Source organism: Arachis stenosperma, chromosome 3 (assembly GCF_014773155.1).
Source record: "Arachis stenosperma cultivar V10309 chromosome 3, arast.V10309.gnm1.PFL2, whole genome shotgun sequence".
NCBI lineage: Eukaryota > Viridiplantae > Streptophyta > Magnoliopsida > Fabales > Fabaceae > Arachis > Arachis stenosperma.
In genome coordinates this window covers 134,814,139-134,829,200 of record NC_080379.1, presented here as the reverse complement: position 1 = coordinate 134,829,200, position 15,062 = coordinate 134,814,139, and the positions used below count along the sequence as shown (strand labels likewise).

The 15,062-nt window shown below is 38.3% G+C and overlaps 1 long non-coding RNA gene across 3 annotated transcripts; it reads left to right on the top strand.

Annotated features, from left to right (window-relative positions):
• The first annotated feature begins 11,313 nt into the window (after positions 1-11,313).
• LOC130969040 (uncharacterized) lies at positions 11,314-13,062 on the top strand. Of its 3 annotated transcripts, XR_009081768.1 has the most exons (4): positions 11,314-11,496; positions 11,596-11,671; positions 11,759-11,820; positions 12,386-13,062. It is a non-coding gene; the product is annotated as an uncharacterized LOC130969040 (long non-coding RNA). The 3 variants fall into 3 exon arrangements; XR_009081766.1 differs by having other exon boundaries at positions 11,373-11,671; XR_009081767.1 differs by lacking the exon at positions 12,386-13,062 and adding an exon at positions 11,907-12,109 and having other exon boundaries at positions 11,373-11,671.
• Positions 13,063-15,062: the final 2,000 nt, after the last annotated feature.

Genomic DNA, 15,062 nt, shown 5'->3' with positions numbered 1-15,062 from the left:
GAGTTTTCCTGGAAACAGTTTGAGCCTAGAATTGAAGAGCAGAACTTTTTGTCCTGGCTCAAAGACTCTGGTTGACAATCTCTTATCATGCCACTTCTTTGCCTTTTCCTTATAGATCTTAGCATTTTCAAAGGCATTGAGTCTGAACTCCTCTAGCTCATTTAGCTGGAGCAATCTTTTTTCACCAGCTAACTGTGCATCCATGTTTAGGAATCTGGTTGCCCAGTAGGCTTTATGTTCCAGTTCCACTGGCAAATGACAGGCCTTCCCATACACCAGTTGGTATGGGGAGGTCCCTATAGGAGTCTTGAATGCTGTTCTGTATGCCCACAGAGCATCATCCAAGCTCTTTGCCCAATCCTTTCTTCGGGACATTACAGTCCGTTCTAGGATTCTTTTTAGCTCTCTGTTAGAGACTTCTGCTTGCCCATTTGTCTGTGGATGATACGGAGTTGCCACCTTGTGGCTAATTCCATATCTAACCATAGCAAGGTGCAGCTGTTTATTACAGAAATGAGTGCCCCCATCACTGTTTAGCACTCTGGGAACGCCAAATCTGCTGAAAATATTCTTCTGGAGGAATTTCAGTACGGTCTTAGTATCATTAGTGGGTGTAGCAATTGCTTCTACCCACTTAGATACATAGTCCACTGCCACCAGAATGTAGGTGTTTGAGTATGATGGTGGGAATGGCCCCATGAAGTCAATTCCCCATACATCAAACAGCTCTATCTCTAATATCCCTTGTTGAGGCATGGCATATCCATGAGGCAGGTTACCAGCTCTTTGGCAACTGTCACAGTTACGCACAAACTCTCGGGAATCTTTATAGAGAGTAGGCCAGTAGAAGCCGCACTGGAGAACTTTAGTGGCTGTTCGCTCACTTCCAAAATGTCCTCCATACTGTGATCCATGGCAGTGCCATAGGATCCTTCGTGCTTCCTCTCTGGGTACACACCTGCGGATCACTCCGTCAGCACATCTCTTAAAGAGATATGGTTCATCCCAAAGGTAGTACTTGGCATCTGAAATTAGTTTCTTTCTCTGCACATAACTGTACTCTTTGGGTATGAACCTCACAGCTTTATAGTTTGCAATATCTGCAAACCATGGAGCTTCCTGAATGGCAAAGAGTTGCTCATCTGGGAAAGTCTCAGAGATCTCAGTAGAAGGGAGGGACGCCCCAGCTACTGGTTCTATTCTGGACAGATGATCAGCTACTTGGTTCTCTGTCCCTTTTCTGTCTCTTATTTCTATATCAAACTCTTGCAGAAGCAACACCCATCTTATAAGCCTGGGTTTTGAATCCTGCTTTGTGAGTAAGTATTTAAGAGCAGCATGGTTAGTGTACACAATCACCTTTGATCCTACTAGGTAGGATCTAAACTTGTCAATGGCATAGACCACTGCAAGTAATTCTTTTTCTGTGGTTGTGTAATTCTTCTGTGCATCATTTAGAACACGGCTAGCATAATAAATGACATGCAGAAGTTTGTTATGCCTCTGTCCCAACACTGCACCAATGGCATGATCACTGGCATCACATATTAATTCAAATGGTAGTGCCCAATCTAGTGCAGAGATGACTGGTGCTGTGACCAATTTAGCTTTCAGGGTCTCAAATGCCTGCAAATACTGTGTGTCAAACACAAATGGTGTGTCAGCAGCTAACAGGTTACTCAGAGGTTTAGCAATTTTCGAAAAGTCCTTAATAAACCTTCTGTAGAATCCTGCATGCCCCAGAAAGCTTCTGATTGCCTTAACATTGGCAGGTGGTGGTAATTTTTCAATTACCTCCACCTTTGCCTTATCCACCTCTATTCCCCTGCTTGAAATTTTGTGCCCAAGGACAATTCCTTCAGTCACCATAAAGTGACATTTCTCCCAGTTTAAAACCAGGTTAGTCTCTTGGCATCTTTTCAGGACAAGTGATAGGTGGTTAAGACAGGAGCTGAATGAGTCTCCATACACTGAGAAGTCATCCATGAAGACTTCCAGAAATTTCTCTACCATATCTGAGAAGATAGAGAGCATGCACCTCTGAAAGGTTACAGGTGCATTGCACAAACCGAAAGGCATTCTCCTATAGGCAAACACGCCAGAAGGGCATGTGAATGCTGTTTTCTCTTGGTCTTGAGGATCTACTGCAATTTGGTTGTAGCCTGAGTAGCCATCCAAAAAGCAGTAATAGTCATGGCCAGCTAGTCTTTCTAGCATTTGGTCTATGAATGGTAAAGGAAAATGATCCTTTCTGGTGGCTGTATTGAGTCTTCTGTAGTCAATACACATGCGCCACCCTGTGACTGTTCTTGTAGGAACCAGTTCATTTTTTTCATTATGAACTATTGTCATGCCTCCCTTTTTGGGAACAACTTGGACAGGGCTCACCCAGGGGCTATCAGAAATAGGATAAATAATCCCAGCCTCTAGTAATTTAGTGACCTCTTTCTGCACCACTTCCTTCATGGCAGGATTTAGCCTCCTCTGTGGTTGAACCACTGGTTTGGCATTATCCTCCAATAGGATCTTGTGCATGCATCTGGCTGGGCTAATGCCCTTGAGATCACTTATGGACCACCCAAGAGCTGTCTTGTGTGTCCTTAGCACTTGAATCAGTGCTTCCTCTTCCTGTGAATTTAAAGCAGAGCTTATAATTACTGGAAAAGTTTCACCCTCTCCCAGAAATGCATATTTCAGGGATGGTGGTAATGGTTTGAGTTCAGGCTTAGGAGGCTTATCCTCCTCCTGAGGAATTTTCGAAAATTCCTTTGCCTCCTCTGGCTCTTCCTGATCAGTTTGAGCATCTTTGAAGATGTCCTCAAGCTCTGATTCTAGGCTTTCAGCCATATTGATCTCTTCTACCAGAGAGTCAATAATGTCAGCGCCCATGCAGTCCTCTGGTGTGTCTGGATGCTGCATTGCTTTTACAGCATTCAACTTGAACTCATCCTCATTGACTCTCAAGGTTACTTCCCCTTTTTGTACATCAATGAGAGTTCGTCCAGTTGCTAGGAAAGGTCTTCCTAGAATGAGAGTTGCACTTTTGTGCTCCTCCATTTCCAGCACCACAAAGTCAGTTGGAAAAGCAAATGGCCCAACCTTGACAATCATGTCCTCTATTATGCCTGATGGGTGTTTAATGGAGCCATCAGCAAGTTGGAGGCATATCCTGGTTGGTTTGACTTCTCCAATCAACCCAAGCTTTCTGATAGTGGATGCAGGTATTAAATTGATACTTGCTCCCAGATCACATAAGGCTGTCTTGGTGTAAGTGCCTTCCAATGTGCATGGTATCAGAAAGCTTCCAGGATCTTGAAGCTTTTCTGGTAAGCTTTTTAGAATGACTGCACTGCATTCTTCAGTGAGAAACACTTTTTCAGTTTCTCTCCAATCCTTCTTATGACTTAAGATCTCTTTCATGAACTTAGTATAAGAAGGTATTTGCTCAAGTGCCTCTGCAAAAGGAATCTTTATTTCAAGAGTCCTCAAATAGTCTGCAAAGCGGGCAAATTGTTTATCCTGTTCCGCTTTGCGGAGTTTCTGAGGATAAGGCATCTTGGCTTGATATTCTTCAACCTTAGATGCTGCAGGTTTATTCCTTACAGAAGTGGCTGAAGAAGCCTTGTTAGAGGGATTACTGTCAGCACTCTCAGGTGTCTGATCCTCCCTTGGCGTTTGAACGCCAGGAATGGGTGAAGTTTGGGCGTTAAACGCCAACTTCCCTTCCTTTTCTGGCGTTTGAACACCAGAACTGGGCAAGGAATGGGCGTTTAACGCCAGCTTTCCTTCCCTTTCTGGCGTTTAAACGCCAGAACTGGGCAAGGAATGGGCGTTTAACGCCAACTTTCCTTCCCTTTCTGGCGTTTGAACGCCAATATTCCTCTCTGGGCTCTTACTGTTCTCAGAGGGATTTTGAACAGTGGTTTGGTTGTCCTCTGTCATTTGTTTCTTATTTGGCTTTTTGCTCTTTTGAACAGTGTTATTCAAGGTCTTTCCACTCCTCAATTGAACTGCTTGACACTCTTCTGTTATCTGTTTAGATATTTGCTGTTTTGCTTGATTCAACTGTAGTTCTATGCTTTTATTAGAACCTTTAGTTTCATTGAGCATTTCTTTAAATTCTGCTAACTGTTCTGTCATCAGGAGTAGTTGTTGATTAAGCTCCATTACCTGTTCTTGAGGATTAGAGTCAGTGACTACTGTCATGACTTCCTCTTCTGGAGAGAACTCATTGCTAGAGTACAGATATTGGTTTCTAGCAACAGTGTCTATAAGCTCTTGAGCTTCTTCAATTGTCTTCCTCATGTGTATAGATCCACCAGCTGAGTGGTCTAAAGACATCTGAGCTTTTTCTGTAAGCCCATAGTAGAAAATGTCTAACTGTACCCACTCTGAAAACATTTCAGAGGGACATTTTCTTAGCATACCTCTATACCTCTCCCAGGCATTATAAAGGGATTCATGATCCTCTTGTTTAAAGCCTTGGATGTCCAGCCTTAGCTGTGTCATCCTCTTTGGAGGGTAAAAATGATTCAGAAATTTGTCTGATAACTGTTTCCATGTCTTTATGCTTGCTGTAGGTTGGTTATTTAACCACCTTTTAGCTTGATCTTTTACAGCAAATGGAAACAGTAATAGTCTGTAGACATCCTGATCCACCTCTTTATCATGTACTGTGTCAGCAATTTGTAAGAACTGTGCCAGAAACTCAGTAGGTTCTTCCTGTGGAAGACCGGAATACTGGCAATTTTGCTGCACTATGATAATGAGTTGAGGATTTAGCTCAAAGCTGCTTGCTTTGATGGGAGGTATACAGATGCTACTCCCATATGCAGCTGTAATGGGGTTAGCATAAGACCCCAGAGTCCTTTTGGACTGATTAATTCCACTTAAGTCCATAATGGACAAAAGGGAAATGAGAATGATTGCAAAGAGATAAATTTTGTTTATTTTTATTTTTTTTTGAAATAACCGAAAAAAAATAAAATTCAATAAAATAAAAATAAAATAAAAGGAAAATAAAAGAAAATTCGAAAATTAAAATAAAATAAGATCAAGCAAATTGAGAACTGAATCAATTAGTGAAAAAGAAAGATTTTGAAAACAGCAATTAAGAAGATATGATTGAAAAATTTTTATGAAAGAGATTTGATTTTTTTTAAAAAGAGGAAAGAGAAAAACACAAAGACACCACCAAAACTGAATTTTTTGAAAATTTTAAGAGAAAAACACAAAGAGGACACCAAACTTAGAATTTTTATGAATCAAAAAGGGACTAAGAACATGCAAAAACGAAAATTTAAAAGAAAAACAAAGCATGCAATTGACACCAAACTTAGAATATGAAACTAGACTCAACTAAAAGACTCTAAACCAACAAAAATAAAACAGTCCTAATCTAAGCAACAAAATAAACCGTCAGTTGTCCAAACTCGAACAATCCCCGGCAACGGCGCCAAAAACTTGGTGCACGAAATTGCAATAACACTTTTGCAATCCCGCACAACTAACCAGCAAGTGCACTGGGTCGTCCAAGTAATACCTTGCGTGAGCAAGGGTCGATCCCACGGAGATTGTCGGCTTGAAGCAAGCTATGGTTATCTTTGTAAATCTTAGTCAGGATATCAGAAATTATCAGGATTGATTGTAAGAAGCAAAAGAACATGTAATGGTTACTTGTACTGCAGTAATGGAGAATGGGTTGAGGTTTGGAGATGCTCCATCTTCCGAATCTCTGCTTTCCTACTGTCTTCTTCATCAAACACGCATGTCTCCTTCCATGGCAAGCTCGTGTAGGGTCTCACTGTTGTCAGCAGCTACCTCCCATCCGCGCAGTGAAAGCTAATGCACACACTCTGTCACAGTGCTGCCAATCACCGGTTTGGTTCCCTCCCCTACCGGAATAGAATCACTCTTTTGCGTCTGTCACTAACGCCCAGTAGGTTACAGGTTTGAAGCACGTCACAGTCATTCAATCATTGAATCCTACTCAGAATACCACAGACAAGGTTTAGACCTTCCGGATTCTCTTGAATGCTGCCATCAGGTCCTGCCTATACCACGAAGATTCCGATGAAAGAACCCAAGAGATAACTACTCAATCTAAGATAGAACAGAGGTGGTTGTCAGGCACGTGTTCATAGTTGAGAATGATGATGATTGTCACGGATCATCACATTCATCCGGATTAAGAACAAGTGTTATCTTAGAATCGAAGCAAGCATGATTGAATAAGAAACAGTAGTAATTGCATTAATCCATCAAGACACAGCAGAGCTCCTCACCCCCAACCATGGGGTTTAGAGGCTCATACTGTGGAAAGAACGTGTACAAAATGTTATGAGGTCATAAGGTACGGATACAATGTCAAAAGATCCTATAAGTAGTAAACTAGTGTCCTAAGGTTTACAGAAATGAGTAAATGACAGAAAAATCCACTTCCGGGCCCACTTGGTGTGTGCTTGGGCTGAGAAATGAAGGAATTTCGTGTAGAGACCTTTTCTGGAGTTAAACGCCAGCTTCCATGCCAGTTTGGGCGTTTAACTCCAACTTTTATGCCAGTTCCGGCGTTTAACGCTGGAATTTCTGTAGGTGACTTTGAGCGCCGGTTTGGGCCATCAAATCTTGGGCAAAGTATGGACTATTATATATTGCTGGAAAGCCCAGGATGTCTACTTTCCAATGCCGTTGAGAGCGCGCCAATTGGGCTTCTGTAGCTCCAGAAAATCCACTTCGAGTGCAGGGAGGTCAGAATCCAACAGCATCTGCAGTCCTTTTCAGTCTCTGGATCAGATTTTTGCTCAGGACCCTCAATTTCAGTCAGAAAATACCTAAAATCACAGAAAAACACACAAACTCATAGTAAAGTCCAGAAAAGTGAATTTTAATTAAAAACTAATAAAAATATACTAAAAACTAACTAAAAGATACTAAAAACATACTAAAAACAATGCCAAAAAGCATACAAATTATCCGCTCATCAACCATCATGTATCCTAGTTCAGTTGCCTTGTGCAATACATCCTACATCCAGTCTCCACCACAACAATGGTGGAATTTCCACTATAGTTAAAGTATTACATACACCAATTCCATAGGATTGACACAATCCTTTCACTCTCAAGTTCTAACCTAACTTGACTTGGTTATGCTAATACTCAACTATTCACTCTTAGTGCTCACCCAACTAAGAAAGGGATACCTCACAGGTACAAGATATAAGACACAGACTCAACCTAAAGAAATCTGAAATAACTTTAGGCTTTTCACTCGTGTATCTCTCTGTCTTTTTCTCTCTTAGGCTCTTTCAATGACTCTCTCATTCAGCCTTTTAGCTCAAGAAATTACAGAAAGATAAACATTGAAAAGTAAATTACAATCTGTAAAACATGAAGGAGATTGATGCTTCAACAGCCTCTTTGCTATGTGATAAACCAGATTTACTAGCCTCAGATTCAGTTCTTCATTTTGGCGGAATACTCCTTTGACTAGGAAGCACTGTCCAAGTAGATTAACTTCTTCAGAATGCTCTTCTCAAAACATGCACCTCAAGAACACTGGTTATATCTCCTTGGCTTTTGAATGGTGAACCAACTTCTTTTGTATCACCTTGCATGTTGCTGAGTTGCTCTCTCCTAGGTCAACTCTCGAACTTTGTGCTTCACTAACCCACCATGTCACTTTTTCCCATTAATCCTCAAAATAGAAACTTTGGTTCTGACCTTCTTTGTTGACCGAAAGCCACAAGACATCATAACCACATTTTCAATGGTAAACCCAGATCTTGGCCATTGAAAAATAACTTAGTCTCCAAGACACACTTGTGACCGTAAATACACAGCAGTACAGAACAGAAATCATCTTTTCCATGTATCCCATTTCAGACTGGCAGAGAGTTGGGAAGAGGAGAAGAAAGTAATATGCATGCAATAGAAAATGTGTTACCTTTGACCTTTGCCTTAACTTGATTTGGTTTGATTTTGCTAATTTGACCTCAACCTTTCCTGCCTAACCTTCTCTTGCTTTCTTCTTCTTTGAATAGCTTAGAAGCTAAGCACTCTCTCACTCCGCTGATTTCTGAACAAGAGGGAAAAATTGAACGCTGCTTTTGGTGAAAGCATATGAGAGGGAATCGCTTGCCATCGGACTTGGATCGGGTATTGATTTGCTTGGCCCGTCTGATTCCTTGCTTTGTTTTACTTTGGGCTTCTATTTATTTATAGCCCACCAGCCTTGTTTTAATTTCATCTAATTAGGCTGCTGTTGTGTATTGGTTTTGGCATGCATCACTTAACCAAAATAATTAACAACTAATTGGGTAATTAGCCCAATAATCTAATGTTTGTCATCATCAATTATATTAGTTAATTTCTTAACTCAACATTTACCTATATTATTCCATAAACTATATATAAAGATTTTATTGAATATAATTATATTAGAGTTTAAATTTTGATTTATGTATATAATAACTCATTGATTAATGATAGATTCTTAAATGAAACTTAGATCTATGATAAATTAATTTTTTATCTGCGATGTTAAATATATCGTGAAAAAAAAATTCTGCTTAAGATTAAAAGGAAAAAAACAATCTAACTAGGAACCAACAAAAAACAACTCATCTTAGCCAATAAACAAATAAATCTAATATATGAGGTGTAACCACCAACACTTTATGTACTTTTTAATACTTATGTATTCCTATTACAAAATTAATTACTACATCTATTGCAAATGAAGAATGATCTAGGTAATATTCTGATATTTTTTCCACACTACATCTTTATCCACTCACTACCACCCACCACAACTTTCTATTGCGTTGGCTTCTTTGTGTCATCTCTCATCACTATTTATTGGTCACTCTAAATTCTAAATTTTATAATTTAAATTGATTTTATTTTGTTTTAATTTAAAATACTCATTTTATTTGAATTTTAAATATTTTTATTGTTTTTAATTTTAAATGTTTCTATTCAATATTAGATTGATTGTTGATTTTTACGTGTGCGTTTGATTTGTATTTTTATTTTTTATTTTTATTTTTAATTTTTGTAAAAAAAACAAGAGAATATGAGATGAAAATAAAAAATATATATTTTATTATTTTTAGTTTTTTTACTATTTTTTTATCCTAAAATTTAAAAAAACTAACAATAAAAAGGGGCAATTCACCAAAATAAAACACTTGAGTTTTAATATTACCAAAATATAACTTTTGATGTTTTTAGACGAAAATGTAATTTTTTCTAAATCTATGTAATCTGTAGGAGGGGTACCACGGATTATGAATGCACGTAAACCGTGGGTGGGGTTCCACAGTTTATGTTGAAATGCCAATGCATGAAAACCGTGGTAGGGGTTCCACGATTTCTATTGGGGTGTGCAATGAGTATAAACCGTGGAAGGGATCCAACGATTTATGCTCTACTATAAATACGTGGAAGGAGTGCAGCAGATTATTCATTTCGAAACACTTCCAAAATCTAGTAAGCGAAAGTGGCGTTTCTAGAGAGAGGATGAGGAGGAAAAGTGAAGTGATTAGAATTTTTTTGCGCCGGGATCATGGCAGACGAACGCAGTCTTTACCGTCTGAACGGTGTTGTGCACGTAGCCGGCAGCATCAATGAAGAGGTAAGCCTACTATCTTTTATTCATTGTATTTCATTTAACAGAGAAATGTAGGTTACAGATTAGTGTTATTTAGGATTAGGATTAGGGTTATTTAGGATTAGAATTTGTTAATTAGGATTAGGATTTTGAAATTAGGAGATAGGTCCAAATATTTAAGTAGAGTGATGTTCCTCTCGTATTTAAGACATAGGGTTCAAACTCAAATTTGATGTTTTCTAAAAGTTCAGGTTGGAAAACAAAGTTTTAAAATTTGAACTTTTAAACATGTAGGTTTAAAAGATAGATTTTGTAACTTGAACCTCATAGTAATATTTGCACTCTTAAATTTAAAAAATTATAAGTGTTGTTTTTTAGCTTTGTTGAACGTAAGATTTAGATTATATCATGTTATGTTTAGTATTTGCTTATGTTGAATTAAAGATTTGTGTCTTATATTATAGCCTTATTAATTTGAACCTAGAATGGTTATTAGTGATGCAATCTCACTTAGTTTTTGGTTATTCATCTCACCTGTTACAGCCTAGTAGGTGCATCACTAGTGTCCGGAGGCAACAGAACATGCCTCTGAGTATCCTCCTCGGAGTATCCTCCTCACTGCCTCCCTATATGTAACCTTGCTCATCATTTAGATCATCCTCTTGCATCGCATTCTCAATATGATCCGGCTCACCCTCACCAAACAGTCTAGGAATCAAACCAGGTGACCTAGCTGTCGCTGGTGGAGTAGATGGAGTTTAGCTAATAGACCACCAGCTGCAACGACAGGCATCAAAGTTGACACACCCCCACCGTCATCGACTGAGGATTCGGCGCTGATGCACTAGAACAATCAAAACCATCTTTCAACTTGGGATAAAGCTCGTGTATTCTCACTTCCGAAAAACTGCACCGACAATGAAACAAAACCTGCATGTCTTCGTTCGACCCTATCACAAATGTTTCATACAGCACCCTAGTTGAAACAACCACAATCAGAATCTTGTAAAACATCTTCTTCACCCACTTGGACCCACACAGCCCTGCCTTTTGCAAAATGCTCGTCTTTAGTTCTGACAGAGTATTCGTGGAACGCACAAAAACACTGACCGGTTCTTTATCAGTGAACTTAACTCCATGCCTTTTGCTTTTTTTTTATTTTCCCATAGCAATGGACTAGGACCAAAAAACTCTCCTCACTCATTTTGAAGAAGTGAAAATGACTCTCTACATCATAATACTTCTCCTAGGCGGGTATTTATAGGCGAAATAGGTCCAATTATAAACCGCTGAATCCCTACAGCAGTTTATGCCTATTTGCACACTTCAACAAAAACCGTAGAATCCCTACCATGGTTTCTATGCATTTGCTCCTTCAACGTAAATTGTGGAACCCCACCCACGATTTAAATGCATTCATAATCCATGATACCCCTCTCACGGATTGCATAGACATACAAAAAATTGCATTTTCGTATCAAAGCTTCAAAAGTTATATTTTGGTAATATGAATCTCAAATATTTTAATTTGGTAAATTGCCCAAATAAAAATACAAATAAAAGGCACAAATTTATTAGTTGTGTTGACTCCCTAGATTTAAAAAAAATGATAACAATTCAACAACTTCTAACAAAATCATTATGATATCAATGAAACTTGGTAAGATGGAAAAAAAGGAAAAAGGAAAAGAAAGCTAAATGATATTTTAAAAAAATAGAAAATACTAATGGTGGCCACATAGAGGTAACAGGTAAAGTAATACCTTCGTCTAGCGCACTTAACACCGGTCGCCGGTTGGATTGTAATGAAGAGTGGAACTGTTCTTCATGACTAGCATCGAAACCAGCAAGGATCTAAAGTCCGTTTACGATTTTGTTGTGAAGGTTTGTTTATTTTTGTTGGTGTTTCATTCACTTGACTATACTTCATGTTATTTTTATCTGCCTTGACTCTATTTTGGTAAACCCAAACAAATATTCAAGATGCTAAGGGCGATGACATAGATCTTTCCAGTTACAAAGGAAAAGTCTTACTCATTGTCAATGTTGCTTCTAAGTGGTATCTCTCTCTGCTTCTTTTTCATTTTCATTTATCTATGTAAAGTGAGAATACTTCTCATTCTATAATGTTTCTGGATTGGGGCAGTGGCATGACCAACCCAAATTATGCGGAGTTGAATCAACTATATCACAAGTATAAACACAAAGGTTTGTAAATTGTGATTAATTTCATTCCCATCATTTCAAACTGTACAAATCATATCACAACTAAGTTGTCTAGCTTCCAAAATTAGGGTTGGAGATTTTGGCATTTTCATGTAATCAATTTGGCGATGAAGAACCTGGAAGCAATGATCAATTATTGCTAGTTCGCTCCTAGCCTCATAGTCATTAATTAAGTAATTAATTAATTTTTCATGGATAGGTATGTATAGTATCGCCATTCCTGTGCTAGTTCGCTCCTAGCCTCCTAGTCATTGATGTCTTGCTGATTGTAACTCACATGAGAATAATTTTATTGAACTTTAACTACTAATTTTGTTTAATTAAGTGTATTGGCTACAAATAAAAAAATTTTCACTATTCAATTTTTTACTTTTCATGATAGTTGGGATATTTATTTTGTAAAATTCTTGTTTTCATGACTAGATAAGCCTAATTACACCAAACATGACTGACACAAAATTCTTAATTCAAAATATTTATTATGCACTAACACTCATTAAAAAAATATAAAATTAATTATTATTAATTACAATTGTTTTTGCCGCAGGTCTTTGGTAGATTTGGAGGGATAGAAACAATAATATTTTTAATCAGAATGACATTTGAAGCAAGGAGAAAGTTCTCAAGCTTATCAAGCACTCTGCAGCCGAGTATGCTGCAATCAAGCGTTTTAATCAGGTGACACATCATCCCTCTTTATGTGATTCGTGTGTCCTCGCCCAATCAATGTTGTTAAATTAAATTGTGATGCTAGTCTTTTGGAACAAGATCATCTGGTTGGTTTTGGGTGTGTTATTTGGGACAATACGGGTAAATGGTTATTGGGTTGTTCAACAAGCATTCCAAAAGAAACTATTATTTGGTGTGAGATATTCGCAATTTGGAGGGGTCTTTGTTTGGCTTGGAAAAGTGGTCACAAGGAGGTAATTTATGAAACAGATTGTCTAGAAGCTTATCTCTTGATTAAAAAGGATTCATCCCAGATGCAGAGAGAATACACAGACATTCTTTTAAAGATTTCTGAGATGCTGCAGTAAAATTGGGTGGTTCAAGTTCAATTGATTCAATGAACAGCGAACTCGACCTTTTTACTAAGACAGCGGCTAGTCATTCTCGTCCTTACATTGAATTTTTAATTCCTTGTAGTGTTATTGATCAGATCATTAGGAAGGAGATGATACCTCCATCTTAGTTGCTCTTTGTTCTTTCTTTTATCAGACACAAAAAAATAGCTAGTTAAAAATTATTTATCTATATTTTTTCATAAACTATATATAAAGATTTTATTGAATATAATTATATTAGACTTTAAATTTTGACTTGTGTATATAATAACTCATTGGTTAATGACTCATTGATTAATGATAAATTAACTTTTGACTTGCAATATTAAATATATCGTCGAAAAAAATTCTGGTTAAGATTAAAAGGAAAAAAATAATCTAACTAAAAATTAACAAAAAACAACTCATCTTACCCAATAAACAAATAAATCTAATACATGAGGTGTAACCATCTAATAAATATTTTTAGGTTTTTATTTTTTGAAAAAGAACACTTTATGTACTTTTTAATACTTATGTACTCTTATTACAAAATTAATTATTACATCTATTGCAAATGAAAAATGATCTAAGTAATATTTTGGTATTTTTTTCACACCACAGTTTTATCTACTCACTACCACCCACCACTAAGGGTGTGCAAAAAAACTGGTTTCACTGAATTGAATTGAAACTGAACTGAAACTGTTTTAAATAAACCAGTTTTTTTAAATAAAAAATTGAACTGAAACCACAGTTTTTATGCCAGTTTTTATGGTTCAGTTTAGTTTTAAACAAAATTAAAACTGGTTTTATTTAAACTCTAAAATTAGTTTTTACATACTCTCTCTCTCTCTCTCTCTCTCTCTCTCTATCTCTCCTTTCACTCTCTCTCTCCGCTCTTTCTCCTCCTCCTCTCTCCCTTCTCTCTCTCTCTTTTCCCTTTTTTCAATCTCTCTCTCCTCTCTCTATCTCTCTATCTCTCTCTCCCCTCTTTGTCTCCCTCCTTTTCTTTCTCCCTCTCTCCTCCTCTCTCTCTCCCTTCTCTCTCTCCTTTTCCTCTCTCTCCTTTCTCTCTCTCCTTTCCCTCCCTCTCTCTCTCCCTCTCTTTCGCCGTCTCTCTTCCTCTCTCTCTCTCCTCCTCTTTCTCCTTCTCCTCTTTCTCTCTCTCTCTCTCTCCATCCTTTTCCTCTCTCTTTCTCTTTCTTTCTCTCTCTATCCTCTCTCTCCCACTTCCATCTCTCTTCGTCTCTCTCTCTCCTTTCACTCTTCTCCCTCTCTCTCATTTTCCTCCTCTCCCTCTCTCTCCTCCCTTCTCTCTTCCTCTCTCTATCCCTCCTTTTTCTCGCTCTCCCCGTTTTTCTCTTTCTCTCTCTCCCTCTCCCCCTCTTTCTTCCTCTCTCTCTCTCTCTCTCTCTTCTTCTCCTCTTTCTTTCCCTCCCCTCTCTCTCCTTTTCCTCTCGCTCTCTCTCCCTCTCTTTCCTTTTTCTCCCCTCTCCCTCGCTCCCCCTCCCTTCCCCCTCCTCTCTCTCTCCCTCCCTTCCCCCTTCTCTCTCGTTCTCCCTCTTTTTCCTCTCTCCCCCTTTTGTTTCTCTCTCTCCTCTCCTTCCTTTCTCTCTCTCTCCCTCCCTTCTCTCTTCCTCTTTCTTTCTCTCTCCTTTTTCTTTTTTCTTTTTTTCTCTCTCCTATTTCTCTCCCCCTTCCCTTCTTTCTCTCTCATCTTCTCTCTCTTTCTTCTCCCTATTCTATCTCTTTCTCTTATTTCTTTCCTTTCTTTCTCTCTTTTTTCTTTCTCTCCCAACCTTCTTTCATTCTATATCCCTCTTTTTTCTCTTTATCCCCTTCTGTTCTCTAAAACAAGAGAGAGAAGGAGAGAGAGAGAAAAGAGAAAAAAAGAGGAAAGAAAAAGAGATAGAAAAAAGAGAGAGAAGAGGAGGAGGAGGAGAGAGAAAGAAAGAGACAGTAGGGAGAGAAAGAGTGTAAAAGAGATAGAGGAAGAGAGAGAGGGAGAGAAAGTGAGAGAGACAGAGAGAAAGAGAAAGGGAGAGAGAGAGAGAGGAGAAGAAGAGGGAAGGAGATAGAGGGAGAGAGATAGAGAGGAAGAGGGATAGGGGAGAGAGAATGAGAAAAAGGATAGAGGGAGAAAAGGGAGAGAGAAAGAAAGGGGAGAGAGAGAGAGAG